The sequence below is a fragment of the Palaemon carinicauda genome, chromosome 18, assembly GCF_036898095.1.
Source record: "Palaemon carinicauda isolate YSFRI2023 chromosome 18, ASM3689809v2, whole genome shotgun sequence".
NCBI lineage: Eukaryota > Metazoa > Arthropoda > Malacostraca > Decapoda > Palaemonidae > Palaemon > Palaemon carinicauda.
Window position 1 is genome coordinate 24,460,056 of NC_090742.1, and position 27,500 is coordinate 24,487,555.

The 27,500-nt window shown below is 40.7% G+C and overlaps 1 protein-coding gene across 1 annotated transcript in view; it reads right to left on the bottom strand.

The window, feature by feature from the left end:
- The window catches only part of LOC137657722 (DNA polymerase kappa-like), an 83,911-nt gene extending 68,428 nt beyond the window's left edge, over positions 1 to 15,483 (bottom strand). Inside the window, exon 1 of the mRNA XM_068392159.1 lies at positions 15,334 to 15,483. The gene's annotated coding sequence lies outside the window, so the exon portion shown is untranslated. The remainder of the gene's footprint in view (positions 1 to 15,333) is intronic.
- Positions 15,484 to 27,500: the final 12,017 nt, after the last annotated feature.

Sequence of the window (27,500 nt, forward strand, 5' to 3'; positions counted from 1 at the left end):
ACTTCACGGCAAAATGAGCTTTTCAGTTTGAAGGAGATCCGAGACGTGCAAAAATATTCCTCCGCGGAACTTGACGTAAACTGTGGTAACTGGTGGAAAAATGTTATTTTCATTAGTAAAATAAATTTTTGAATATACTTACCCGATAATCATGTAGCTGTCAACTCCGTTGCCCGACAGAATTCTACGGGAGGGATACGCCAGCTATCACTATACTAGAAGGGGGTGTACTCACCAGCGCCACCTGTGGCCAGGTACTGCGAGTACTTCTTGTTGACACCACCTCACTTTTTCCTCGGTCCACTGGTTCTCTATGGGAGGAAGGGTGGGGTCAATTAAATCATGATTATCGGGTAAGTATATTCAAAAATTTATTTTACTAATGAAAAATGTTATTTTTATTAATAAAATAAATTTTTGAATATACTTACCCGATAATCATGTAGCTGTCAACTCCGTTGCCCGACAGAATTCTATGGAGGGATACGCCAGCTATCACAATACTAGAAGGGGGTGTATTTACCAGCGCCACCTGTGGCCAGGTACTCAAGTACTTCTTGTTGACACCTCCTCAATTATTCCTCGGTCCACTGGTTCTCTATGGGGGAGGAAGGGAGGGTCGATTAAATCATGATTATCGGGTAAGTATATTCAAAAATTTATTTTATTAATAAAAATAACATTTTTCAATATTAAACTTACCCGATAATCATGTAGCTGATTCACACCCAGGGGGGTGGGTGAAAAACCAGTGTACAAGACTAAAGGATAGCTAAGTATCCCGTATTTCATATAATCAGTTATCCACAATAACAATGAAATAATAAGTACCTGGTAAGGAAGTCGACTTGAACCGTTACTCTGCCTTTAATAAGATCGTCTTCCTTACTGAGCGCAGCGTTCCTCTTGGGAGGCTGAATCAACTCAAAGGTGCTAAAGTATACAGGGCTGCAACCCATACTAAAGGACCTCATCACAACCTTTAACCTTGGCGCTTCTCAAGAAAGAATTGACCACCCGCCAAATCAACAAGGATGTGGAAGGCTTCTTAGCCGACCGTACAACCCATAAAAAGTATTCAAGAGAAAGGTTAAAAAGTTATGGGATTATGGGAATGTAGTGGCTGAGCCCTCGCCTACTACTGCATTCGTTGCTACGAATGGACCCAGGGTGTAGCAGTACTCGTAAAGAGACTGGACATCTTTGAGATAGCATGATGCGAACACTGACTTGCTTCTCCAATAGGTTGCATCCATAACACTCTGCAGAGAACGGTTCTGTTTGAAGGCCACTGAAGTAGCCACAGCTCTCACTTCATGTGTCCTTACCTTCAGCAAAGCAAGGTCTTCTTCCTTCAGATGAGAATTTGCTTCTCTAATCAGAAGCCTGATGTAGTAAGAAACTGAGTTCTTAGACATTGGTAGAGAAGGCTTCTTGATAGCACACCATAAGGCTTCTGATTGTCCTCGTAATGGTTTTGACCTTCTTAGATAGTACTTAAGAGCTCTAACTGGGCAAAGTACTCTCTCCAGTTCGTTCCCCACCATGTTGGACAGGCTTGGGATCTCGAACGACTTAGGCCAAGGACGGGAAGGAAGCTCGTTTTTAGCCAAAAAACCGAGCTGCAAGGAACATGTAGCCGTTTCAGATGTGAAACCTATGTTCCTGCTGAAGGCGTGGATCTCACTTACTCTTTTACCTGTTGCTAAGCACACGAGGAAAAGAGTTTTTAATGTGAGGTCCTTAAAAGAGGCTGATTGGAGCGGTTCAAATCCTGATGACATTAGGAACCTTAGGACCACGTCTAGATTCCAGCCTGGAGTGGACAACCGACGTTCCTTTGAGGTCTCAAAAGACCTAAGGAGGTCCTGTAGATCTTTGTTGGAGGAAAGATCCAAGCCTCTGTGGCGGAAAACCGCTGCCAACATACTTCTGTAACCCTTGATCGTAGGAGCTGATAGGGATCTTACGTTCCTTAGATGTAACAGGAAGTCAGCAATCTGGGTTACAGTGGTACTGGTTGAGGAAACTGCATTGGCCTTGCACCAGCTTCGGAAGACTTCCCATAAAGACTGATAGACTCTGAGAGTGGATGTCGTCCTTGCTCTGGCAATCGCTCTGGCTGCCTCCTTCGAAAAGCCTCTAGCTCTTGAGAGTCTTTCGATAGTCTGAAGGCAGTCAGACGAAGAGCGTGGAGGTTTGGGTGTACCTTCTTTACGTGAGGTTGACGCAGAAGGTCCACTCTAGGAGGAAGAGTCCTGGGAACGTCGACCAGCCATTGCAGTACCTCGGTGAACCATTCTCTCGCGGGCCAGAGGGGAGCAACCAACGTCAGCCGTTGTCCCTTTGTGAGAGGCGAACTTCTGAAGTACCCTGTTGACAATCTTGAACGGCGGGAATGCATACAGGTCGAGATGGGACCAATCCAGCAGAAAGGCATCCACGCGAACTGCTGCTGGGTCTGGAATCGGAGAACAATACAAGAGGAGCCTCTTGGTCATCGAGGTAGCGAATAGATCTATGGTTGGCTGACCCCACAGGGCCCAAAGTCTGCTGCAAACATTCTTGTGAAGGGTCCACTCTGTGGGGAAGACCTGACCCTTCCGGCTGAGGCGATCTGCCATGACATTCATATCGCCCTGAATGAGCCTCGTTACCAGCGTGAGCTTTCGATCTTTTGACCAAATGAGGAGGTCCCTTGCGATCTCGAACAACTTCCTCGAATGAGTCCCTCCCTGCTTGGAGATGTAAGCCAAGGCTGTGGTGTAGTCGGAGTTCACCTCCACCACCTTGTTAAGCTGGAGGGACTTGAAGTTTATCAAGGCCAGATGAACTGCCAACAACTCCTTGCAATAGATGTGAAGTGTCCTTTGCTCCTGATTCCATGTTCCCGAGCATTCCTGTCCGTCCAGTGTCGCACCCCAGCCCGTGTCCGATGCGTCCGAGAAGAGACGGTGGTCGGGGGTCTGAACAGCCAATGGTAGACCTTCCTTGAGAAGAATGCTGTTCTTCCACCACGTTAGAGTAGACCTCATCTCTTCGGAAACAGGAACTGAGCCCGTCTCTAGCGTCATGTCCTTTATCCAGTGAGCAGCTAGATGATACTGAAGGGGGCGGAGGTGGAGTCTCCCTAACTCGATGAACAGGGCCAGCGATGAAAGTGTCCCTGTTAGACTCATCCACTGCCTGACTAAGCATCGGTTCCTTCTCAGCATGCTCTGGATGCATTCTAGGGCTTGGAAGATCCTTGGGGCCGACGGACAAGTCCGAAAAGCTCGACTCTGAAGATCCATACCCAAGGAGACAATGGTCTGGGATGGAACGAGCTGAGACTCCTCAAAATTGACCAGGAGGCCCAGTTCCTTGGTCAGATCCATAGTCCATTTGAAAATCTCCAGACAGCGACGACTTGTGGGAGCTCTTAAAAGCCAGTCGTCTGACGGAGCCGGACACAAGATCATGATACTGCTGCACAGTCTGTAAACTGTCAATCATGGGCAAGCGAGGAAGTACAGTGACAACCCGAATCTGTCTAGACTGTCTGGGTCGTACAGACAACTCCTTAACGGGTTGCTGAGGTTGCCGCACTGCGTCACAACAAGTCCCTTCTGTTGGTTGTTGAACGTCTTCCCCGTGACACATTGACTCCGTAAACAAAAAATTCTCTAACAAGGACTAAGCTTGGACTGCATGTCATGCAACACAGCTCAAGGTCTATGGGAGCAGGTGTGGTAACAGACGGGATTAGCGGCTGAAGTGGAACCATTACCTTCCCTGTAAGCATGTTATGCTTAAATAAAAGTCCATAAGAGGTTATGCAGCTAAAGGCTCCCTCCAAATGACAGAGTCCTCAAGGGAATATCAGAAGGAGGGAGAAAAGAACTTTCTCATCTACAGGGACCTTATCCTAGAAAAGCTAAGTTCTCTGAGTGAGGGTTCACTGGTGCAAAAGCAGCAGACTAGAAGGCAACGTTATGAAACTGCTTGACAGTCTAGTGAGTTGGCAACAACCCAAGATGTGTTGAGAAGCATGCGGTAAGGTATGCAGAGCATGATGTATGCAGAGTATGCTGTATGCAGAGCATGCTGTATGTAGAGCATGTTGTATGCAGAGCATGCTGAATGCAGAGCATGCTGTATGCAGAGCATGTTGTATGCAGAGCATGCTGAATGCAGAGCATGCTGTATGCTGAGCATGTAGTAAGCAGAGCCTGCTGTAAGCAGAGCCTGCTGTAAGGAAAGCAGAGCGTGTGCATGGCGTTTAACATTTCTCAGAAATTCCATGACCAGTGCTAGAGTGCTTTATGCATGCTTGCATGGGGTTTAAACCATGGTATGAAAATGGAGGTAAGGTATGCTGAACAGCAGAGTCAGAACGAGCTGGAACAACAATAGTTGTGGTTTCCTCTTCAAGACTCCGATGAGGGAACACCTGAGGCTCAGTCTGCAAAGGCTGAATAAAAGACAAGCAGAAGGAAGGCGCATGGGTGGAGGAGGCTGACTCCTAGCATGAGTGGTTGAACCCAAGGGTTGCGCTTGCTGAGCGGTTGGCGGAAGCGGAGTAGCAAGTTCCAGTTCCTGTGGTGTGAGCGGAGCGCGATGAGGAAGAGGCTGCGCAGAACAAGGTAAATGTCTCGCAAGCTGAGGCTCCTGAGGCGCAAGGCTAAGGTGTTGTGGTGCTTGCCTTGTGGAGGGTTGAGCTCGCTGCAGCGAGAGCTGAGGAGACTGACTCATGGACGGGAGAGGTTGTTGTACCTCAACCGAGTGTTGCATCACTGGTGGAGCAGCAAGTGGAGGCGGAGGAAGAGAGGTATAATCCTCCTGATCCCAATGTAAAGGTTGCCTTAAGGAAGGCGGAGGCTGAACACCACAGGGAACAGCAAACTCAGCACGTGGCTCAACATCGTACGCCTGGCAGGTGGAACTGCTGGCAGGTGGAACTGCTGGCAGGTGGTACTGCGATCAGGCGGAGCGAGTGTAGGTGGAGGGAGTGTAGGCGGAGGCGGAGGAGCAACACTCTCAGCCCGACACTCACGCATCAAGTCCGAAAGCTGTGCTTGCATGGACTGTAGTAGAGTCCACAACATCGTACGCCTGGCAGATGGTACTGTGATCAGGCGGAGCGAGTGTAGGTGGAGGGAGTGTAGGCGGAGGCGGAGGAGCAACACTCTCAGCCCGACACTCACGCATCAAGTCCGAAAGCTGTGCTTGCATGGACTGTAGTAGAGTTCACAACATCGTACGCCTGGCAGGTGGTACTGTGATCAGGCGGAGCGATCATAGGCGGGGGGGGGGGAGTGTAGGCGGAGGCGCAACACTCTCAGCCCGACACTCACGCATCAAGACCGAAAGTTGTGACTGTATGGACTGCAGTAGAGTTAACTTGGGGTCGGCAGACACTAAGTTCTGCTGAGGTAAAGCCTTAACAGCAGAGATCTGTTGTGGCAGAACCTTACTCCTCTTAGGCGGAGTGTAATCAGCTGATGACTGAGGAGAGTCAGAGCTAACCCAATGACTGCATTCGGGTTGTGAACTTTAACTTCGTACGTCTGGCATAGGTCTGGACTTAACGTTTAAGAGGTCTTGAGACCTGAGACCAGCGTCACTCTGCCTTTATTTTCTCCCCTAATCTCTTCTGCAGACGAGCAAAATAAGGGCTCAATCGTCTGCGGGTGGGAGTGACGGTCTCGGTAAGACACGCCCACAACCACCGAGAATACTTCTGTGCGCCGATCAAGGCCTGCTGAACCCTTATGCCCTTCGACATTGCTTCTCCCCTGGGCTTGGGAGCTTGCAAGAGGTCCCGGACTGGGAGGACGACTGGCGCGCACAAAAGTACCCTCACGCACTAATCACTTATCACTTATCACTTTGATTTCTGTTTGCACTTATTTCACTGAACTCGAAACTTTAAGTGGTTTGTACCTGAAATACGCAATTCTATCCTTTCTCAAAGTTAGTAATTGCGAAAACAGAATTACAATGTAACAGAAAAATCTAATGAAAGATAATTCAGTGGTAGGAAAGAGACTAAACACTAGATCACTCTAGAAACGTTTAGTTTCTTCCCCTAAAGAGACTAGGGAGAAGAGCAAAAAACGATAACGACGTTACTCGTACGCCTGGCAGGCTTGAATGAAACGTTTATCCTCTTTCTCCCTCCGTCTCTATCTCTCTCTCTCTCTCTCTCTCTCTCTTGACTTAGAACCTGAGAGAAGAGCCCAATCATATATATCGTTAAAACATATTATTGTTAAAGGAAAAAAACTGAAAAGTTCCTTTATTAGGATCAAAACCATTAAGTTAAGAAAGAATGAACAAAACGCTAGACACGGTTACTCTTACTGCAACGTGAAACCGTGAACATTCTTTCTCTATCGTAACGATAGAGTGCAAGTTGAACGTTCTGAACGTCAACAACTGCAGAGACAAAACAAAACGTTAGTTCAACTTTGAAAACAGTACGAGACTGTCAAAGAAAAACTTTCAAACTCTGTGGCGGAAATAGCATAATATGTTAACAGGTAAAACCGAAATGACGGGCTCAAAGTTTATTAACTTCGGTAAAAGACCGCCTACTATTAGGAAGGTCGAATATAAACAAATATAAAAATTAATTTTAATGAGTTTATAATAAAAGGAAGTTAATCGAAGAGGCCTATAAGAGGCGGAGAGATATAAAATAAATCTATAACTTTTGTTAAGCAAAATTAAGAAAGAGAGTCTATACTCTCTTAGACACCAACACTTCCGTCTAAGGGAAGGGTCGGCCATTGAAAGGTGAACGAGAGTTCATACTCTCTCGTCACCATAATTAATCAAATTAATTCCAAAAGCTAACTAAGCTAATATAGAAGTTTCCAGTAAAGCGACAGCCGAAATCAAAGAGAAATACTTCACCAAAGTCGTGAAAATACTCCAAGAACATAAGCGTATCCCAGAACGTCTTGCCGGAAGCACGACAGAGGAATAATTGAGGAGGTGTCAACAAGAAGTACTTGAGTACCTGGCCACAGGTGGCGCTGGTAAATACACCCCCTTCTAGTATTGTGATAGCTGGCGTATCCCTCCATAGAATTCTGTCGGGCAACGGAGTTGACAGCTACATGATTATCGGGTAAGTTTAATATTGAAAATAACATTTTTCAATATTAAACTTACCCGATAATCATGTAGCTGATTCACACCCAGGGGGGTGGGTGAAAACCAGTGTACATGACTAAAGGATAGCTAAGTATCCCGTATTTCATATAATCAGTTATTTCAGAATAACAATGAAATAATAAGTACCTGGTAAGGAAGTCGACTTGAACCGTTACTCTGCCTTTATTAAGTTCGTCTTCCTTACTGAGCGCAGCGTTCCTCTTAGGAGGCTGAATCAACTCTAAGGTGCTAAAGTATATAGGGCTGCAACCCCTACTAAAGGACCTCTACACAACCTCTAACCCAGGCGCTTCTCAAGAATGAATTGACCACCCGCCAAATCAAAAGGATGCGGAAGGCTTCTTAGCCTACCGTAACAACCATAAAAACAACAATAAAAGCATTCAAGAGAAAGGTTAAAAAGGTTATGGGATTAAGGGAATGTAGTGGCTGAGCCCTCACCTACTACTGCACTCGCTGCTACGAATGGTCCCAGGGTGTAGCAGTTCTCGTAAAGAGACTGGACATCTTTAAGATAAAATGATGCAAACACTGACTTGCTCCTCCAATAAGTTGCATCCATTATGCTCTGCAGAGAACGGTTCTTATTAAAGGCCATCGAAGTGGCTACGGCTCTCACTTCGTGGGTCCTTACCTTCAGCAAAGCAAGGTCTTCCTCCTCCATGTGAGAATGGGCTTCTCTAATCAGAAGCCTTATATAATACGAAACCCCGTTTTTGGACATGGGCATTGAAGGTTTCTTGATTGCACACCATAAGGCTTCTGACTGTCCTCGTATAGGTTTTGACCTATTAAGATAATATTTCAGAGCTCTGACAGGGCAAAGAACTCTTTCTAGCTCGTTACCTACCATGTTGGAAAGGCTAGGAATTTCAAACGATCTAGGCCAAGGACGTGAAGGAAGTTCATTCTTAGCTAAAAATCCGAGCTGTAAAGAACATGTTGCAGATTCGGATGTGAACCCAATGTTCTTGCTGAAGGCATGAACCTCACTGACTCTTTTAGCTGTTGCAAGGCAGACGAGGAAAAGAGTCTTGAGGGTAAGGTCCTTGAAGGAAGCTGACTGGAGAGGTTCGAACCTAGGCGACATAAGGAACCTTAAGACTACGTCTAGATTCCAGCCTGGAGTGGGTAAACGACGTTCTTTAGAAGTCTCAAAAGACTTAAGGATGTCTTGAGGGTCCTTGTTGGAAGAAAGGTCCAAACCTCTGTGGCGGAGAACTGAAGCCAACATACTCCTGTACCCTTTAATCGTAGGAGCCGAAAGGGATCTCTCATTCCTTAGATGTAATAGGAAGTCAGCTATTTGGGTTACAGAGGTATTGGTAGATGAAACTGCATTGGCTCTACACCAGTTCCGGAAGACTTCCCACTTGGATTGGTAGACTCTACGAGTGGATACCCTCCTTGCTCTGGCAATCGCACTGGCTGCCTCCTTCGAAAAGCCTCTAGCTCTAGCGAATCTTTCGACAGTCTGAAGGCAGTCAGCCGAAGAGCGTGGAGGTTTGGGTGCAACTTGTCTACGTGAGGTTGACGTAGAAGGTCCACTCTTAGAGGGAGAGTCCTGGGGACGTCGACCAGCCATTGTAGTACCTCTGTGAACCATTCTCTTGCAGGCCAAAGGGGAGCAACCAGCGTCAGCCGTGTCCCTTCGTGTGAGATGAACTTTTGAATGACTCTGTTGATGATCTTGAACGGTGGGAATGCGTAAAGGTCGAGATGGGACCAATTCAGCAGAAAAGCATCCACATGAACTGCTGCTGGGTCTGGAACTGGGGAACAGTACAAAGGAAGCCTCTTGGTCATGGAGGTGGCAAACAGATCTATTGTAGGCTGACCCCACAAGGTCCAAATTCTGTTGCACACGCTCTTGTGAAGGGTCCATTCCGTGGGGATGACCTGATCTTTTCTGCTTAGGCGATCTGCTGAGACGTTCATGTTGCCCTGAATGAACCTCGTTACTAGGGTGAGGTTTAGACTTCTTGACCAAATGAGGAGGTCCCTTGCGATCTCGTACAGGTTCCTCGAATGGGTCCCTCCCTGCTTGGAGATGTAAGCCAAGGCTGTGGTGTTGTCGGAGTTCACCTCCACCACCTTGCCTAGCAGGAGGGACTTGAAGTTCAATAGGGCCAAATGAACTGCCAGGAGCTCCTTGCAGTTGATGTGGAGCGTTACCTGTTCCTTGTTCCACGTTCCCGAGCATTCCAGTCCGTTCAAGGTCGCGCCCCAGCCCGAGTCTGATGCATCCGAGAAGAGATGAAGATTGGGGGTCTGAATCGCTAACGATAGGCCCTCCTTGAGAAGGAGGTTGGTCTTCCACCACAAGAGAGTGGTCTTCATCTCTTTGGTGACCGGGATAGAGACTGCTTCGAGCGTCAAATCCTTGTCCCAATGAGCTGCTAGATGGAATTGAAGAGGGCGGAGGTGGAGTCTCCCTAACTCGACGAACAGGGCTAACGATGACAGGGTCCCTGTGAGACTCATACACTGTCTCACCGAGCAACTGCTCCTCTTCAGCATGCTCAGGATGCAATCTAGGGCTTGGCTTATCCTTGGGGCCGATGGAAAAGCCCGAAAATCCTGACTCCGAATCTCCATTCCCAGGTAAACAATGGATTGGGAGGGAATGAGCTGGGACTTTTCTAAGTTGACTAACAGACCCAGTTCCTTGATCAAGTCCAAAGTCCAGTTGAGACTCTCCAGACAGCGACGACTCGTGGAGGCTCTCAACAGCCAGTCGTCTAAATAAAGGGAGGCTCTGATGTCGGATAAGTGGAGGAATTTTGCAATATTCCTCATCAGATGCGTAAACACCATAGGAGCTGTGCTTAGGCCAAAACACAGGGCTTGGAATTGGTACACAACCTTTCCAAAAACGAATCTCAGGAAAGGTTGGGAGTCTGGATGAATAGGAACGTGAAAGTAAGCGTCTTTCAGATCCAACGAGACCATCCAGTCCTCCTGCCTGACCGCTGCTAGGACCGACTTCGTCGTCTCCATAGTGAACGTCTGCTTGGTGACATAAGCATTGAGCGCGCTGACGTCCAGCACCGGTCTCCAACCTCCTGTCTTCTTGGCCACCAGAAAGAGACGGTTGTAGAAGCCCGGGGATTGATGGTCCCGGACTATAACCACTGCCTTCTTCTGTAACAGGAGCGACACCTCCTGGTGCAACGCTAGCCTCTTGTCCTTTTCCTTGTAGTTGGGAGAGAGGTTGATGGGAGAAGTGGTCAGAGGGGGTTTGCGGCAGAATGGTATCCTGTAACCCTCCCTCAGCCACCTGACAGACTGGGCGTCTGCACCTCTCTTTTCCCAAGCTTGCCAGAAGATCTTGAGTCTGGCTCCTACTGCTGTCTGGAGAGGAGGAGAGTCAGTGTTTGCCTTTAGAAGTCTTGGAACCTTTCCTAGACTTGCTCCTGGAAGAGTCTGGACGGGAGCTTCCTCGGCTGGGGGCTCTACCACGAAAGGGCGGAATAAACCTCGTAGCAGGCGTATCAGCCACTGGGGTGCGGTAAGTCCTGGGAACTGAGGGAGCAACCTTAGTCTTACGAGCTGAAGAGGCCACAAGATCATGAGTGTCTTTCTGAATCAGGGCCGCAGACAAGTCCTTGATAAGTTCTTCGGGAAACAAGAACTTAGAAAGCGGAGCGAAAAGGAGTTGAGACCTTTGACAAGGTGTGATGCTGGAAGAAAGAAAGGTGCAAAGTTGCTCCCTTTTCTTAAGAACTCCTGACACAAACATTGAAGCAAGCTCGCCAGATCCATCCCTAATTGCTTTATCCATGCAGGACATTAAAAGCATGGCCGAGTCCTTGTCCGCAGGGGAGGTCTTCTTGCTAAGGGCCCCCAGGCACCAGTCTAGAAAATTGAACATCTCAAAGGCACGAAATACACCCTTTAGGAAGTGGTCTAAATCGGAGAAGGTCCAGCAAACCTTAGAGCGCCTCATTGCTGTTCTACGAGGAGAGTCGACCAAACTTGAGAAGTCAGCCTGGGCAGAGGCAGGGACTCCCAAGCCTGGTTCCTCTCCTGTGGCATACCATACGCCCGCTTTAGAAGTGAGCTTAGTAGGTGGGAACATAAAGGAAGTCTTCCCTAGTTGCTGTTTAGACTGCAACCACTCCCCTAAAATTCTTAAAGCTCTCTTAGAGGACCTAGCAAAGACGAGCTTAGTATACGTTGACTTAACAGGCTGCATGCCCAGCGAAAACTCAGATGGAGGAGAGCGTGGGGTAGCAGAAACAAAATGGTCCGGGTATACCTCTCTGAAAAGAGCCAGGACCTTACGAAAGTCAATGGGTAGAGGAGAAGACTTAGTTTCTTCCACGTCTGATGAGGGATCCAGGTGCGCAGCTTCCTCCTCAGAAACCTCATCACCAGAGTGTAGCGAAGTGAGAGGTAATGTAACAGTGGTATGCTGAACAGCAGAATCAGAACAAGCGGGTGCATAAACGCTTGTGGATTCATCCTCAAGTCTCTGTTGCTGAGTTAAAACCTGAGGTTCAGGCTGCAAAGGCTGGTCAGGAAGAGTAGAGGAAGGTAGGCGCATGGATTGAGGTGGCTGACTCCTGGCATGAGTGTCTTGTCTCAAGAGTTGCGCTTGCTGTAAGGGTTGCGGATGCGCAGTAGCAGGTTCCTGAGGAACGAGTTGAGGTTCCTGAGGTGTGAGCTGCGAGAGTTGAGGTAGCGGCTGCGCAGAACGCAGTTCTTGTCTCGCGAGTTGAGGTTCCTGAGGTGCTAGGCTAAGGTGTTGAGGTTCTCGCCTTGAGGAGGGTTGAGGTCGCTGCAGCGAGTGCTGAGGTGGCTGCCTCATGGATGGAAGAGGTTGTCGTACCTCAAGAGAATGTTGCCTCGCTGGTGGAACCGCAAGCGGAAGCGGAGGAAGTAAGGCATAAGCTTCCTGCTCCCATTGCTGAGGTTGCCTTAAGGAAGGCTGAGGTTGCTGCACACCGCTGGAAACTGGCAACTCAGTACGCGGTAAGGAATCCTGAGGAGCCTCAACTTCGTACGCCTGGCAGACGGGACTGCGGTTAGGCGGAGCGATCGCAGGAGGAGGTGTAACCTTCTCAGCCTGACACTCACGCATTAAGACCGCAAGCTGTGACTGCATGGACTGCAGCAAAGTCAACTTGGGGTCGACAGACGCTAAGGTCTGCTGAGGCAAAGCCTTAACAGAAGATGAGGTCTGTTGCGGCATCACCTTACCCCTCTTAGGAGGAGTGCAGTCACCTGATGACTGCGGAGAGTCAGAGCTAATCCAATGACTGCAACCAGGTTGTAGAGCTCTTGAGGTCTGGACTTTGCGTTTGAGAGGTCTTGAGACCTGAGTCCAGCGTTTTCTCCCTGACATATCTTCAGCAGACGAGTAAAAGACGGGCTCAATCGTCTGCGGGTGGGAGTGACGGTCTCTGTAAGACACGCCCGCAACCACCGAGGATACTTCTGTGCGCCGATCAAGGCCTGCCGAACCCTTTTGCCCTTCGACATTGCTTCTCCCCTGGGCTTGGGAGCTTGCAAGAGGTCCCGGACTGGGAGGACGACTGGCACGCACAGAAGTACCCTCACGCACCACACTGACACTGACACTAGCACTCGGCACCGCACTGACACTAGCACTTGTCACAGCACTGGCACTATCACCTCCCACTGCACTTTTGACCTTAAGTTCTTTGACTTCTGCCATAAGAGACTTATGGTCACTAACCACCAATTCCACTTTGTCACCTAAAGCCTGAATGGCACGCAAAACAACAGACATATCAGGTTGAGTACAAATAGTAGGTTCGGGGGTAGCCACTACAGGGGGAGGAAAAGGTTGAGGGTCATGAGGTGAGGAAAAAAGTGAAGAGCGAGAAGAACTCCTCCTAACTCTCTCTCTCTCTAACTTGGTTGAATATTTCAGGAATCGAACAAATTCAAGTTCCGAAAGACCGGCGCATTCCTCACATCGATCTTCCAACTGACAGGGCCTTTCCCTACAGTCAGAACAAGCGGTGTGAGGATCTACCGAGGCCTTCGGAATACGCCTATTACAAGACCTACATCGTCTATGGGGTGGGGCTTGTGAAAGGTCAGACATCTTGAATCAAAGAGTTAGTCAAGGGGGATTCCAAATCAAGCAAAAAGATCGTTAACCATAAATCAAAACTAAATAAAAGCTATCTAAGCTAATTAGAAAAGTTTCCAGTAAAGCGACAGCCGAAATCTTAGAGAAATACTTCACCAAAAGCCGTGAACAGAACTCCAAAATCATAAGCGTATCCCAGAATGTCTTGCCGGAAGCACGACAGAGGAAAAAGTGAGGTGGTGTCAACAAGAAGTACTGCAGTACCTGGCCACAGGTGGCGCTGGTGAGTACACCCCCTTCTAGTATAGTGATAGCTGGCGTATCCCTCCCGTAGAATTCTGTCGGGCAACGGAGTTGACAGCTACATGATTATCGGGTAAGTTTAATATTGAAAAATAGCAGGGATAAGTGAAGTAATAAGTGTCAGCATTGGCTAGATTTGTAAAAACCGCCATGATTGGTTTTCAAACAGTGTGACGTCAAGAAAACACCTGTTATTGGTTAGAATAGCATTGAGAACTAGTTTGCCATACGCAGTAAGGCGGTGAAACAGCTCATTTTAGCCAAGACATCACACAGTAAACAAAAACAAACACTTAGAAAAAATCCTAGTGAAACATAACTATACACACGAATATCTTCGTTAAATAGAAGCTGCTCATATATTGACTATTATATAAGCTTTCTATATGATATAATAGTGAATTGTAGGTGTTTAAATTCTTCAAGATCTTCCGCGGAGCTCTCCTACACATTTACCTACTTTAGTGAGTTTTGTCCCGCTTTGTTCCCATTTATCCCGCTTTGTTCCCATTTATCCGGCTTTTATTGTGCTACTATAACAAAACTGTCCCCATTAATGGAATAGAATTGATATTTTGTTTAATTTTGCCATTCCAGTGAAAAGTATAGATATTAAATGTAAGTAGAAAAATTTATTAGTTTGATTCTTGGATTCTCTTGTTTGTGAATATGTATGATATCCCACTTTTACAGAAAAAAAAAGGTTGGTCACATTAGAAACAGCCTACTATTGCCAAGATATGCCTGGTCAAATAACATCAATTATGAGCCTAAGGTATTATTCCTCCAACAGTTGGGGAAGCAACTTCAGTTGTCTACTTATCTTATTCTCTAATGGCTGGCCACACAACGGTTTTGGGGTATATGTACGATAGCGGCCACCTGTATGCATTACTATGTGTAACTTAGTATACGGCAGTGTAAGGGGGTCGCAGAAGGGCGTTAGCCCTCCCCCCCACCCCGTTAGGTAAGTAGGTAAGGACACGGCTTGTAGCTTAGGTTAGGGGGGGAAGTTTAGGTTAGTTGATATCCATTTTTATTGAATGCGTGAGGAACTGGCCGGTGATATACAAAGGCTCCACGGTTTCAGTGTGTAAGGACAATTAGGCGACTGGAACTGGCATAACTGAGTTGACCTGTTCACTAATTTAAGTTCAGTTACCAATATTTGGTAATTCATTATAGGCCTACACAGCATACTGAAGGGGATAACAAAGAAAGCATTGCAACCCTGTTAAGTGCGATACATCTACATAGTCAATCCTTTTAAGTGAGGCAGATGTGCACCGACTCGATGGGGTGCCCTTTTAGCTCGGAAAAGTGTCCTGACAGCTGATTGGTTGGACAAGATAATTTTAACCAATCAGAGAGCAGGCAACTTTTCCGAGCTAAAAGGGCACCGCTGCCAGTCAGTGCAAATGCGCCTCATTAAGAAAAATTGAGTGTAGGTTAGGTTGGGAACTTCAGGTTAGGATATATCCTTATTTGTTTGCCCCTCTTAATTGTCGTCTTTCAGGAACATCTTTTGCTTCAGATATCTTTATAACTTTTAAAAAATATGAGTTTCAGACAGTTGTAGAAACCAATATTATTTATACCTTAAAACACGTTAAAAACGTGGTAATCTTCAACGAAAACATTATTGGTTACCTAATGCACATATATCCACACCTCTAAAAAAAATTTAAATTAAATCAAATTATATTAAATTTCCTAACTTTGGCTACAAGTTTTTGCGGGGAAAGTCAATTCGGTCTAGGACCCTAGGATAGTGGTTTAAGAAGATTTGACAATCGTACCTGTGTTTGCTCACGTAGAATTTCACACTGTGTTTATCAGTTGACTAATGTTTACCTCCTCTCAATTGCATTTTTTTATCTTAAGTTCAAACTGCAGTAAAATCTTGTTCTTTCAAGTTCTGGTTCTGAACTTCTGGTTCTGGTTCAGAGGTGAAGCAAAGCCTTTGCAACGGCGCCTCCAAAGTTTATCTTATACTGTTTTGTCTTTTCCTCCACATCAGGTTTAATAATTCTTTTTTCCTTTTTTATATTTGTTTCACTAAATAAAAACAATTCTACTATTTTCTTTAGGTCTTCCTCGTATGGTTGTTGTAGCTCAGTTACTTCATTCCTTTTCTATATTCCTGGCAAAACAACAACAAAATGTATCAAATCTTCCTCCTCATTTTCACAAAAATTACAGTTTACATTCCCCCCATTGTGTCTATTTACAATATTTAGTTTTAACGTATTAGTTCTTGCTCTAAAAAAAATATCACTGAAGCAAATGTATTGTCATAAAGTAACTTCAAGTTCAAGTTCTTGTTCAGGGGTGAAGAATACCCTCTGCAACGGCGCCTCCTAGGTTTTTCTTATAATATTTTGTCTTTCTTCTCTATGTTTGTTTAACTCAATAAAAACAATCCTACTATTTCATTTAGGTCTTCCTCGTATGGTTATTGTAGCTCAATTATTTCATTCCCTTCTTTTCTATATTATAAATGTTCAGATATTGGGCATCGGAATTTGCCTTTTCATCAGCGCCTCCTTAGTTTTCTATTTTAGTTATTTTATCTTATTTTGATTTTTCCATTTTTGGCGTATACTGTACAGTCTTTTCTTTTTCCTATTCCTTCCACCTTAGATAAAACACTGCCTATTATTTTCCATCAGTAATTCAGTTCACTTCGATATTTTGTTCAAGATCTTGCTTATGCAAAGGCTTTTCGTTCTGTTATCCAAGATGGCATTATCTTATTCCATCTTGCTGTCATCTCTCTATTAGAAATGGTCCGAATATTCGTATTTCCAATCACAATAGCGAATATTAACTTCTTAAGGTTGGTATTTGCATGTTGCCTATTATTATTATCATTATTATTATTATTATTATTATTATTATTATAATTATTATTATTATTATTATTATTATTATTATTATTATTATTATTATTATTATTATTATTATTATTATTACTTGCTAGTTGGAAAAGCAGGATAAGCCCAGGGGCCCCAACAAGGAAAATAGCCAAGTGAGGAAAAGAAACTAGGAAAAATAAAACTTTTAAGAACCGTAACAACATTAGAATAAATATCTCACATATAAACTATAAAAACTTTATCAAACCAAGAGGAGTGTACCCTCAAGCAAGTGTGGACGTGTGTTTCAATGCTCTGTATCGAATCTGGCTTTAAACGGAATCTTTGTATATCTCGTTGTTTATACTATGAAAAATCTCTTTGTGGGTGTTTGCTAGTATTGATATTAGTGAAATATAGTGCTAAAAATCAGTGGTTTCCTTGTATGTGAGGTCTGTAGTGAAAGGCCTGACCCAGCATTTTTGCGTTGGGGTGGGGCTACTTGAAAAGTTCATTGAAAAATGATTCAATATGTCCTTCCTTAGAAAACGAAAAGGAAAACGTAATCCCGTGAATGATCTCAATCTATTTGTGACTGAAATCGACACGGTACTCCAAGGAAAAGAGGAAAATATAATGGCAGCAGCTTATGAAGAATGTGATGACTTAGGCAATCATGGCATGTGTGGGCACTGTGAGTCCTATGTCGATGATGAGATACAATGTGATCAATGCCGAAGATGGTACCATGATGAAGTAGCTTGCTCTAATTTAAGGGATGGTACAAGTACTCTTTTAAAAAGCAGGAACATCATTTATAAATGTCCAAAATGTGTTGAGACTGCATGTGTTGATGACATGACGAGACTAAGCATCAACATAGCAGAGATGAAGGTAAATGTACAACAACAGATGTCTGGTTTTATGGATATGATAACTGCTCAATACATTGATATGCGTCAAGAAATTGTTGAGCTGAAAGAGAAACTTATGGAATACGAAAAAGAGAATGTGACCAAGACTACATATGCAAGTAAGTTGAAATCAAGAAACACTTTGGTTATAAAATCTACGGAGGAAAATAAGAAGGCTTCAGATATCAAGAAAACTATCATGAAGAAGATAACCACGAATGTCGAACAGGTCAAAACCTCTAAACAAGGCCACTTGGTAGTTAACTTTGCGGATAAAACTGGGTTAGAAAAGGCTAAAAATGACTTAGAAGAGGTCAAGAATGACATTAAGGTAGAAGTAGATAAAAAGGATCTACTTAAACCGAAGATCAAGGTCTGCAATATTGATGAAAATGAAGATGATATAATTGCCAGTATAATGGAGAAGAATGAATGGTTGAATGATATATGTGAAAATGAAGAAGACTTTAAATTGATCAGGAAGTTTAAATCAAGACAAAGCGGTAAGTTACACGTCATTATGAAGTGTAGTCCAACTATCAGGAAAGTCTTCCGTAAAAGAGATGATAGAGTATATACCACGCTTGGAGGATGCTGTAAAATCTATGATTCCTACAATGTATTTCAGTGTTATAAATGCCAGGAATTTGGTCATACTGCTGAAAATTGTAGCAAGACTCAGGTATGTGCCAAGTGTAGCCAGGATCATCGAACCACGGATTGTACTGTAAATACGTTAAAGTGTCATAACTGCACATTGAGGAATTACAATGATACGAATCATAAGACATATGACGATAACTGTAAAGTATACAAGGAGGAGCTTACCAGGATAAAAAATAGAACCGATCATGGAGTCTAGCCCATTGGTTAAGTGTGGCCTGATAAATATTCAATCGGTGGGGAATAAAACCATAAAGATTAGAAATCTTATTAACGAAATGGAATTTGATTTATGCTTATTAACGGAAACTTGGTTGCAGGGAAATATTAGTGATAACTCAAAGATTCAGGAGATGACGCCGTGTACTCACGATTTCTACCACGTACCAAGAAAGGACAAAACTGGAGGAGGAGTGGGTGTCTTGGTGTCGAAAACCTTCTCTAAGGTTTCTATCATGAATGGAATAGTATTTGAAACGTTTGAATATATCTGTTTAAAACTGACAAGAAACAATAAGGTATTGAATATAATATCATTATATAGACCACCAGCGAGTAATATGACTAAATTCATTGAAGAATTTAGTATTCTTGTGGGTGTGGTGGACGATATTAAAAATACATTAATTGGTGGAGACTTCAACTGTTGGGTAGATGATGAAAATGATAATAAGGCTAAAGAACTCAAGGAAGTATTTGAGATGTTTAATTTAATAAACAGTGTTTTGGTATCAACGTCAGTAGGTGGTCATACACTCGACTTGGCCATATGTGGAAAAGACTCAGACCTAATAAAAAACCTTGAAGTGGAACCAGACTTTGAGATCTCAAAAACACATAAACTCATCACCTTTAATGTTAATATAAATTGCACCAGAGTATTGAAAAAATGGATCACATATAGGGAACGGGAAAATTTTGACGCTGAGAATTTTATTGAAGCTAGTGTAGCGCAAATGTCTTGTGTGAACACACAATGTGAACATATGGTAGACATAGAATGTGTTGGGTGCTATACCAAGAAATACAACGACAATTTTGGAAAAATGTACGATACCATGTGTCCCATAAAGAACAAACAAATAGTGGTACGCGAAAATGTTAGATGGTATAATAGTGAGCTATTAAAGGCAAAAAGACACAGACGTAAGATGGAAGGTAGATGGAAAAGAGCCAAATCCTTACAAGCCAGAAATCTATATAATAAGGCCAGAAATGACTATAACATCCTGTTAGAAAAAACAAAAAGAAAATTCTACAACGGCGAATGTAAAAAAACCACTAACATGAAGGACTTTCACAAAAACCTTGATGATTTGATGGGATTAAAGAATAAATATGTCTTGCCTGACAATGTTTGTGCAGAGAGTTTTGCTATGTTCTTTAGTGAAAAAATTGATAAAATCTATAGAGGCTTCCCCCAAAATCACTTGGAAGGACAGTCAGCTATGCCAGTAAAAGAGGGAAAGAAGTTAATAAAATTTAAGGAAATAAATATGTGCGACTTGTTAAAAGTTATGAGAGAGATGAAGAATACATATTGTGGAAACGACCCTTTCCCAAACAGTTCAATAAGTGAAGCTCCAAACAAGCAAATTGTATATAATATTTACCTGAACATAATTAACCTAAGTATATCACAATTCTGTTTTCCTAGCTGTGAAAACACTGCGCTGATCAAACCAATTTACAAAGGGAAAGGTGATGTAAACGAGCTAAATTCATATAGGCCCATTTCAAATTTATCCTACGTGTCAAAGCTTATTGAAAAAGTCATAAGTGAACAATTATGGGCGCATATTGACGAGTTAGAGGTATTCCCGGAAAATCAATCGGCCTACAGAGCTAATCATTCTACAGAAACTACTTTGTGCTCAATAATGAATGATATGATAGGTCTTCTTGATGGGGGAAATTGTGGAATTTTGATTATGTTAGATCTTAGTGCTGCTTTTGACACTGTTGTGCACGAGTACTTACTTGACGACTTAAAGTCTATTGGGGTGACTGAGGAAGCACTGAAATTTTTGCGAAGTTACTTAGTGAACAGGAAGACTATTGTAGAAGTTTCTGGTAACCGATCCAATGAGAGAATTCTTATGAAGGGTGTACCACAGGGTAGTGTCCTGGGCCCTATCTTGTTTAACATATATACTATCGAGCTATCACACATCTTGAAAAAACAAAAAGTGGGTTTTAAGCTATATGCAGATGATACCCAGTTTTACCTCTCAATTTCAACAACACAAGATACAAAGAAGAAAATTGATGAGATAATGACTGAAATAAAAACATGGATGCAGAGGAAAAAGCTCAAATTAAATGATGATAAAACAGAATGTATGTTCTTTGGCACAAAGGTGGCTTTGAAGAATTACCAGTTAATTCAAAGTATAAAAATTGGTGATGCTGATGTTGGGATTGTGCCTGTTGTAAAAAATTTGGGTGTACTGATAGACTGTAATTTGTCAATGAAGGACCAAATTGTGAACACAGTGAAAGTGTGTAACTATCACCTGAGAAACATAGCATTTATTAGAAAATATTTAACAGAGGGCAGTACAAAAATTTTAGTGATGAGTCATGTAATATCAAGGCTTGATTACTGCAATTCTCTGTACTACAAATTGCCCAATACACTACTAAGAAAGCTTCAAAATGTGCAAAACCGGGCGGCTAGACTGATAAAAGGCATTAAATTTCGGGAGAGAATAACTCCTGCACTGATCGATCTACATTGGTTACCTGTTAAGGCTAGAATTGAATTTAAAATTTGCTTGTTGACTCACAAAGCACTTACAAGTGATAAGCCTAAATATCTTCGTGATTGCTTGGTCCCCTACCCTGAAGCTACCAGCGCCGCTGTAAGTGTTAGACATGCAGATGACGCACATAGACTATTCGAAATTTGTGCGAATCATGCAATAGGAGGAAGAACGTTCAGCTATGCGGCACCGAGACTCTTTAACAACCTTCCACTCGATATCAAGAATAGCAATAATGTGGCAGCTTTCAAGAAAAACCTGAAGACTTATCTTTTTAGAAAGTGTTATAATAGTGACCTGAAAACTATTAAGCCTGAATACAAATGCTAGCGAAATAACTGATAACGATACAGAGCAAAATATCAACTGGAAAGAAATTTTTTTTTTTTCACACACCAAGGCCCGCCTGAACAGACCTTTAGTGTTTGATGGAGGGCGAGAAATAAACCCGTAAAAGATAACTCCAACCAAAGACAGTGGAAGACCATGGTACAGAGGCTATGACACTACCCAAGAATAGAGAAAAATTGAGTCTCTTCTACCCTTAACAAGAAGAAAGTGGTCACTGAACAATTACAGTGGGTGAAGAAGAATTGTTTGGTAATTTCAGTGTTGTCAGATTATTATTATTATTATTATTATCTAAGCTACAACCCTAGTGGGAAATGCAAGATCCTCCAACAGGGAAAAATAGCCCAGTGAGGAAAGGAAACAAGGAAATAAATAAACGATATAAGAATTAAGGAAAAAATTCAAATGAAATATTTAAAAACACATTAACATTAAAATAACTATAAAAGGACTTATGTAAGTCTGTTCAGCATACAAACATTTGCTGCGAGTTTGAACTTTGAAATTCTACAGATTCAACTACCCGATTAGGAAGATCACTCCACAACTTGGTCACAGCTGGAATAAAACTTCCAGAGTGCTGTGCAGTATTGAGCCTCATGATGGAGAAGGCCTGACAATTAGAATCAACTGCATACCCAGTGTTACGAAAGGAATGGAACTGTCCAGGAAGACCTGAATGTAAAGGATGGTCAGAATTACAGTTGCCGCCAGACTATGTTTCATGTTTTAAAAAATCGCGGCGGCTTGAGCGTCTTCACCCAAGATTACGCCATTTTTCATCAGTTCCTGAAGGGGTACGCGTTCAATTGTTCGTTTCCAGCCATTACTAATCAACAATTTATTGGGAGGTGTTTCGGAGAGCAAAAATGGATTAAATAAATGGAAGTTATGGTAATCAACTGCAAATGGATGGTAATAAAATAGTGGGTAGGCCTACGCTTTTTTGTGCTTTGCAACCTATTTAATCACCATTTAGTTATATATACATACATATATATATATATATATATATATATATATATATATATATATATATGTGTGTATATATATATATATATATATATATATATATATATATATGTATATATATATATATATATATATATATATATATATATGTATATATATATATATATATATATATATATATATATATATATATATATATATATATATGTATATAAGATATAGAGAAATTTCAAATGTGAAAAGAATCGTATGTACATTTAAACAATATATCTTTTGCAAATGCTAGTTAATTCTGGAATGAAAGGGACAATGATTTTTCGTGAACTTTATCATATCTGAAGCAATTATAATAGCTGGTAAGAGAGAGATTGAGGTTGTCTATAGTTCGACGTTTGTTTGAGTCTGAATCCAGGAAGGATGTTCCCATCAAAGAATCAAAAGACTTGTGAAATATGCAGATATTCATTAAATCTGTCGCCGTACAAACGAGACTGGCAACATTGATTTCAAAATTGATTTATTTTCCCTTCTCTGTTTATTAAAATCGTGAATCCAGACTCTTGTGTAATTTATAGTTCAGATTAGAATAACGATTTTCAATCGGAAGTAATTTCCTACTCAAACACCATCGTCATGTTTACGAGGAAGGCTATCAGCTGGGAGTGAGCAGGGTTAAAAGAATACCGGGTTAGCCCGCTTCTGACCAAAATAAGAACAATCTCGCGCATGTCGCTGAGTGGCTGCATTGGTTAGGGTTCAGAATAAGAAATGTCATCAGTCTGTATTTGACTCTACTCGGGAGAACAACAAGAACTCAAGCTCTCTTAACCAAGCGGTCTTCATCCACCTGGTTAATCTGTGGATAAATCCTCGTTAATCCTCTGGGTCCTGAGGAGTCATGGCTACTTGTTCCGTATATGGCTGCAGATCAAGTCGAAAGAGAAAGGAAGACCAAAATGTAAAATCTCTCTCTCTCTCTCTCTCTCTCTCTCTCTCTCTCTCTCTCTCTCTCTCTCTCTCATTTCTTATATGATTCCTTTTGTAAATCTAAAAAAAGTTGTTTCCTTACTTGCACGGTGTCGCATGTTTTTTTAGGATGAGAATCTTAAACAGAAAAATCTCCTGCGAGAGAAGTCAAAAACGAAAATATGGAAAAATAGAGAAATAGTAAATTTCCAAATAAAAGCTTGAAAATTTTTTTTTTTTTTATTGTATTTTCATTAAAAAAGTATAAATTTTAAACAGAATCCTCATATCTCCTTACCAAAGAATAAGTGAAAACATAAAACTGGAGTAGGTAATAAAAGAAAAACAAATGCTAAGTTCTATCATTTTTACCTTGTGAGAGACACCTGGCACGGATTGACAATGCAGGAGGGCATTTAAAAGGATTATGGACTTTCTAATTTTCAAGTAATAAAGTACCTGAACATTAAGGGAAAAGTTATCTTCCGCGGAATATAACCTAATTTCTTCCGTCCGTTCTCCACAATTAACGTTAAGTCTCTTATCGGCAACAAATGCGGTGACAGTACACCTTTAGTAATGTGTGTAAAATTACATGTTTAAATCCATGACCCAAGAGGTCAATGTAGGAGTTAGGAGCGAGTGCGAGAACGCCAAATCAGTCATAAGCAGGATGCGAAAGTCAAGACCAAGCATACCATTTGCAATGTAACATTTTTCATGAAGAGTAAACACAATACAAGCCGTGAGAAAGAGTTGTCTCTCACCGGATCCAGGTGCCTTCTGGTATTAATGTTGTGTTTACAATTTGTCATTAAATGCTGAGATAACTAACTAGACGTTATCATCAATATGGATATTTTAGTTAGTTCTGATCAAGCTGTCATACGGAATGGTCATCCGATCAAACCATCTATACTCCTGTGATGGAGATGTTAATAAGCTGTTTAAAAGTAATAAACTGTTTTAAAGTTAAACTTACGACGTATTCAGAAGAAGTAACTTACAAAGTCTAAACATTATAGCATATTGAAGAGACATTTGATTGGAACAATAATGTGTGTTTATAACAGTACCACACCAACACATTTCATGATTTCATGTAATGCCCATATTTTTGCTAGGAGTACATTTCATGATTTCATGTAATGCTGATTATTTTGCTAGGAGTACATTTCATGATTTCATGTAATGCCGATTATTTTGCTAGGAGTACATTTCATGATTTCATGCAATGCCTATATTTTTTACTAGGAGTAGGCTACATTTCATGATTTCCTGTAATGCCGATATTTTTGCTAGTACATTTCATGATTTCATCTAATGCTGATTTTTTTTTGCTAGGAGGACCTTTCATGATTTCATGCAATGCCGATTTTTTGCTAGGAGTACATTTCATGCAATGCCGATTTTTTGTTAGGAGTACATTTCATGCAATGCTGATTTTTTTGCCAGGAGTACATTTCATGTAATGTCGATTTGAATGGTTTTGCAACCATACTGTAATTACGTCCGTTAACGATGTTGGAAGGAGGTTATGTTTTCGCCTGTGCGTGTGTTTGTAATTTGTTTGTAATTTGTGTGTGTGGTTGTTTGTGAACAGCTTCCTGGTCACAATTTTAATGGCAGAGTAATGAAACTTGCAGGGATTAACTGTTATGTAAAAAGCTGGAAATGATTAAATCTCGGAAGGTCAATGTCAAAGGTCAAGCAAATTGTCCAGTTCACGTAATCAGCCCTAAGTTTGGACATCGTTGTCACAGAGACTTCAAACTTGGTTCATATTTTAGTGTATGAAATTCCAATCCAATTAATGCATATTAAGGTCAAAGGTCAAGGTCGAGAAATAAGCTGCTGCGGCAGAGGTCTGCTCTCTATTGAGTGTCCTAGTTTTATACTGTAGTTATGGCCATATATGAATCATTTATTTGTTTTTAACTCGTTTTCATGTATACCCTTACTTCATAGATACACCTTGCTGAGTGGGGTTAACTTTACCGTGGTGAAAGGGTTTCTGTATTGCTATGATCAGCAAAGCTGTACTAGTCAGGGACACTTATACTAGGTTGGTTTGCTTTGAGCAATTAAACTAAAGTCTCCTATCCGCGTGGTTATGAAAATGGCCAAATCTAGACATGAAATGACTTTTCTGAGGCCTTTGTCATACATGCATTGGACTAGAAACGGCTGTATTTGTTGCTGTTGTTATGTATATATATATATATATATATATATATATATATATATATATGTATATATATATATATATATATATATATATATGTATGTATAAATACATATCTATATTATATATATAATATATTATATTTTTTCTATATATATGTATATATATATTTAGGTATGTATATACATACATTATATATATATATATATATATATATATATATATATATATATATATATATATATATATATATATATATATATATATATATATATATATAATGAATAGACAATATCTTAGTGGCGTCCAAAGATCGAAGATAGTTTCTCTCCGGACAGAATGTCTTGCAGATAGTGTACAGGATAACAAGAGAAATACATTTAATTTTCACCATTCTATGCCCTTTTCAAACTCATTGAAAAATATCTACCTTAAGACAAAGCATATTCATACCTAATTTAGAGCCAGGCCCCAAAACAGAAAATAACCATCACCTACTTGATAGCCTTCTGACAAGATAGCGCTAGAACAAAACTATAAAACTCCTCGTCGTTCCGCTGAAGAATTGGCAGCGAACCCTTCGAACAGGTGGGCGTGTGAACACGATAAGCTCTCGCGAGCAGACTTGGGAAACAGAGCTGCTGATACATGTACAGCTTCCAATGTCTTCTTAGGAGTGACGTCACGGTTACGTCACTAGTCACACTCGGTGTTGATTGGGTAGACTCGTTTTGTCTAGATAATCGCTATTTGCCTGAGGGTAGTGTTGTGAAGAGAGAGGGCTATGGGAGGCTATTTTTGTTCTGTTTAATTATTTCTTTATTCAAGTTTTATTTTTCAATTTAAAGGAGCTTAAATTATGGCTTGAGTTGATTATTTCTTTATTCAAGTTTTATTTTTCAATTTAAAGGAGCTTGAATTATGTCTCAAGTAGATTATTTCTTTATTCAAGTTTTATTTTTCAATTTAAAGGAGCTTGAATTATGTCTCAAGTAGATTATTTCTTTATTCAAGTTTTATTTTTTAATTTAAAGGAGTTTAAATTATGTCTCAAGTAGATTATTTCTTTATTCAAGTTTTATTTTTTAATTTAAAGGAGTTTAAATTATGTCTCAAGTAGATTATTTCTTTATTCAAGTTTTATTTTTTAATTTAAAGGAGTTTAAATTATGTCTCAAGTAGATTATTTCTTTATTCAAGTTTTATTTTTTAATTTAAAGGAGTTTAAATTATGTCTCAAGTAGATTATTTCTTTATTCAAGTTTTATTTTTCAATTTAAAGGAGCTTGAATTATGTCTCAAGTAGATTATTTCTTTATTCAAGTTTTATTTTTCAATTTGTAGAGACTTAAATTATGTCTTAAGTAAATTATTTCTTTATTCAAGTTTTATTTTTCAATTTGAAGAGGCTTAAATTAAGTCTGAAGTAGATTATTTCTTTATTTAAGTTTTATTTTTCAATTTAAAGGAGCTTAAATTATGTCTTAAGTAGATTATTTCTTTATTCAAGTTTTATTTTTCGATTTAAAGGAGCTTAAATGATGTCTTAAGTAGATTATTTCTTTATTCCAGTTTAATTTTTCAATCTAAAGGAGCTTAAATTATGTCTTAAGTAGATTATTTCTTTATTCAAATTTTATTTTTCAATCTAAAGGAGCTTAAATTATGTCTTAAGTAGATTATTTCTTTATTCAAGTTTTATTTTTCAATCTAAAGGAGCTTAAATTATGTCTTAAGTAGATTATTTCTTTATTCAAGTTTTATTTTTCAATTTAAAGGAGCTTAAATTACGTCTTAAGTAGATTATTTCTTTATTTAAGTTTTATTTTTCAATTTAAAGGAGCTTAAATGATGTCTTAAGTAGATTATTTCTTTATTCCAGTTTAATTTTTCAATCTAAAGGAGCTTAAATTATGTCTTAAGTAGATTATTTCTTTATTCAAATTTTATTTTTCAATCTAAAGGAGCTTAAATTATGTCTTAAGTAGATTATTTCTTTATTCAAATTTTATTTTTCAATCTAAAGGAGCTTAAATTATGTCTTAAGTAGATTATTTCTTTATTCAAGTTTTATTTTTCAATCTAAAGGAGCTTAAATTATGTCTTAAGTAGATTATTTCTTTATTCAAGTTTTATTTTTCAATCTAAAGGAGCTTAAATTATGTCTTAAGTAGATTATTTCTTTATTCAAGTTTTATTTTTCAATCTAAAGGAGCTTAAATTACGTCTTAAGTAGATTATTTCTTTATTTAAGTTTTATTTTTCAATTTAAAGGAGCTTAAATTACGTCTT